General features: G+C 41.1%; 1 pseudogene; it reads right to left on the reverse strand.

Moving 5' to 3' along the window:
• Positions 1–627: 627 nt before the first annotated feature.
• LOC102998035 (60S ribosomal protein L29-like) lies at positions 628–1,098 on the reverse strand (annotated as a pseudogene).
• Positions 1,099–3,644: the final 2,546 nt, after the last annotated feature.

The raw sequence follows: 3,644 nt of genomic DNA on the forward strand, positions 1-3,644 counted from the left end.
TGGTATTGCAGATGCCGAAGAGGATGATGTTCTAATAATGAGTGGTGCTAAGAAGTCAAATGAGATGGGGACAGAGAAAGGACCACTGGTCATTGCATCTGGCAACATGGAGACTACAGTGAACTTGTCAAGAGCAACTTCTGTGGACTAGGGAAGCAGAAGCCAGATGGGGAGTAGGTCAAAAAGAGAACCAGAGACAAGGAGGTGGGGATAGTGTGTGTAAACAACACCTCTGAGAAGTTTCACTGTGAAGAGGAACAGAGAATACTTTCTTCCTTCTTAGCAATTGGCTTCTTTTTATCATATGAGAATGGTGTTGACTGGGTTTATTCTCATGTTTGGTTACTAGAATGCAGCACTAAATTTGTGGCACAGTCATAAAAAAGAGTTTAGACTTCATGGTGTACATTTTCAGCCCTGATTCAATTTTATGTCCCTACTCTTGTTTTTATTCTGTCTTGACTCTGACTTTTAACTAAGTCCATCTTCTTGATTGATTGATTGATTTTTTTTGACAGAACCTGCCTCAGGTTTATTTGTACAAATAACACGGGAGGACACCAGCCCCATGCAGGTAGCAGCCCAGAGGTCATACCAGTCCTTCTGTCCTTGAATCAGCAGAGACCTCTACTTTGGAGCCTTCTTGGAGGCCTGGCCACCTTTGGGAGCCTGAGTCTGAGCTGAAGCCAGAGCAAGAGCCATAGCAGCAGCCTGGGCCTGGTTTGAGCCTTGAACTTTGGCCAGCAGAGCCTTAGACCCTTGGTAAAGCAGGCACAGTAATGTTTCCTGAGATTGGGGTGAGTGATGTAAGCAGGTTGACCAAGCTTGGGGCTGCTGCCCTTTGGGATTTTGGGCTTGACCTCCTTGGGTTTTACGAGTGCCTTGATAGCCTTGGCATGTTCACTCATGGCCTTGGCGTTGTTGGCTTGCCTCTTCTTAAGGCCCTTCTTTGTACTTCTTGGCAAAGTCCATGTTCCTCAGGAACTTGGGGTCCACTCCCTTAAGAGATTCATATCTTTGTGACTGGGGCTTCTTGATGCCATTCCTGTGCCAGTTTTGGGAATGGTTGTGCATGGTGTGGTTTTTGGACTTGGTCATGTCTGCACTGAAGCCCGTGGATCTCACAGTGCCTGGGATTGAAAAAGAAAGAGCCATCTTGTTGATTTATGTACTATACCTTAAATATTTCCCAGAGAAATCTGAGCACATAAATAAATTAATAGGCTCTAAGGCACTGTCTGTGTCAAGTAGCAGCCTCACTAAGTTCAATGTACTTTTTTTTATTTTGATAGATAGTAACTAATCCAATTCTTGGCCCTAATTCCACTTTATATCGTATCAGGGCATTAGTATCTACATTGTCATCAGAAACTGAAGCTTGTTCCTGCTATGGTGTTGAGTGAAGTTGGTGGTGAGATGTGAGCTAGAGACTGGGCCCATTGTGTCATTTGACTTGCAGCAGCATCTGCACACGTGAACACATCCACTCCAGAAACTCTAAGGGCTGAAAGCTAGCACCTCTCAAGCTTTATTATGCATCTGAATTGCCTGGGAATAGGGTAAATATGTATAGGGGATCAGATGCCACCCCAAAATATGCCACTTTAGCATAAGGATTATTCTGAGCTGAAGACAGTTGAGAAACACCACATGCCAAACAAGCTCTTTGCCCTCTTCCTCTATTTGCTTAAGAGCAGGATTTATATTTCCATGTGTTAGGGTGTCTCCCTCTCTCAGCAGGAAGAGGAAGACAGTTCTAGACTCTTAGCAGCCCAGGAACAATACCAAGAGGAATCTACATAACAAACTTTACTAAAACAACCCTTATCTTCCATTAGTTTCCCCCCATATATATATACCTTTCCACAGCTTGCCCCCCTTAAAACCTCAAACCCCTTCTCCTTTGTCTTCTCACTTCTGTACAAATTTATTGCTCCTTATTAAGATGCTAATATAAGCCCCAAGTTCTATTTATCTTCTCAAGTCCTTCATCGCTGAGTTTCTCCTACATGCACAATGCATATGTTAATAAACTCTGTTTTTCTGTCTTAAATTGTCTTTTGTCAGTTTAATTTCCAGGGCTCCAGTCATAGAATGTAAGAGGGTGGGGAATAATTTGTTTTCCTCTGCTCCAATACAAATTCTGATTCAGTAGATTTAAGGTGGAGCCTGAGAATCCATTTTTTCTTTTTTTTAAATTTAATTTTATTTATTTCTTTATACACCAGGTTCTTATTAGTCATCTTATTTCATACACATCAGTGTGGACTGATGTCAATCCCAGTCTCCCAATTCATCCCACCCCCACCCCCACCACCCCCACCACTTTCCCCCCTTGGTGTCCATACGTTTGGTTCTCTACATCTGTGTCTCAATTTCTACCCTGCAAACCAGTTCTTCTGTACCATTCTTCTAGGTTCCACACATATGCGATAAGATGCAATATTTGTTTTTCACTTTCTGCCTTACTTCACTCTGTATGACAGTCTCTAGATTCATCCATGTCTCTACAAATGACCCAATTTCGTTCCTTTTCATGGCTGAGTAATATTCCATTGTATATATGTACCACTACTTCTTTATCCATTCATCTGTTGATGGACATTTAGGTTGCTTCCATGACCTGGCTATCGTAAATAGTGCTGCAATGAACATTGGGGTGCATGTGTCTTCTTGAATTATGGTTTTCTCTGGGTATATGCCCAGTAGTGGGATTGCTGGGTCATATGGTAATTCTATTTTTAGTTTTTTAAGGAACCTCCATACAGTTCTCCATAGTGGCTGTATCAATTTACATTCCCACCAACAGTGCAAGAGGGTTCCCTTTTCTCCACACCCTCTCTAGCATCTGTTGTTTGTAGATTTTCTGATGATGCCCATTCTAAATGGTGTGAGGCGATACCTCACTGTAGTTTTGATTTGCATTTCTCTAATAATTAGTGATGTTGAGTAGCTTTTCATGTGCTTCTTGGCCATCTGTATGTCTTCTGTGGAGAAATGTCTATTTATGTCTTCTGCCAATTTTTGCATTGGGTTTCTTTTTTTTAAATATTGAGCTGCATGAGCTGTTTATATATTTTGGAGATTAATCCTTGGTCTGTTGATTTGTTTGCAAATATTTTCTCCCATTCTGAGGGTTGTCTTTTCGTCTTGCTTGTAGTTTCCTTTGCTGTGCAAAACCTTTTAAGTTTCATTAGGTCCCATTGGTTTATTTTTGTTTTTATTTCCGTTACTGTAGGAGGAGGATCAAAAAAGATCTTGCTGTGATTAATGTCAAAGAGTGTTCTTCCTATGTTTTCCTCGAAGAGTTTTATAGTGTCCCGTCTTACATTTAGGTCTCTAATCCATTTTGAGTTCATTTTTTTGTATGGTGTTAGGGAGTGTTCTAATTTAATTCTTTTACCTATAGCTGTCCAGTTTTCCCAGCACCACTTATTGAAGAGACTGTCTTTTCTCCATTGTATATCCTTGCCTCCTTTGTCATAGATTAGTTGACCATAGGTGCGTGGGTTTATCTTTGGACTTTCTATCCTGTTCCATTGATCTATATTTCTGTTTTTGTGCCAGTACCATATTGTCTTGATTACTGTAGCCTTTGCAGTATAGTCTGAGGTCAGGGAGCCTGATTCCTCCAGCTCCATTTT

This window comes from Balaenoptera acutorostrata, chromosome 15 (genome assembly GCF_949987535.1).
Source record: "Balaenoptera acutorostrata chromosome 15, mBalAcu1.1, whole genome shotgun sequence".
In the NCBI taxonomy this organism is placed as follows: Eukaryota; Metazoa; Chordata; class Mammalia; order Artiodactyla; family Balaenopteridae; genus Balaenoptera; species Balaenoptera acutorostrata.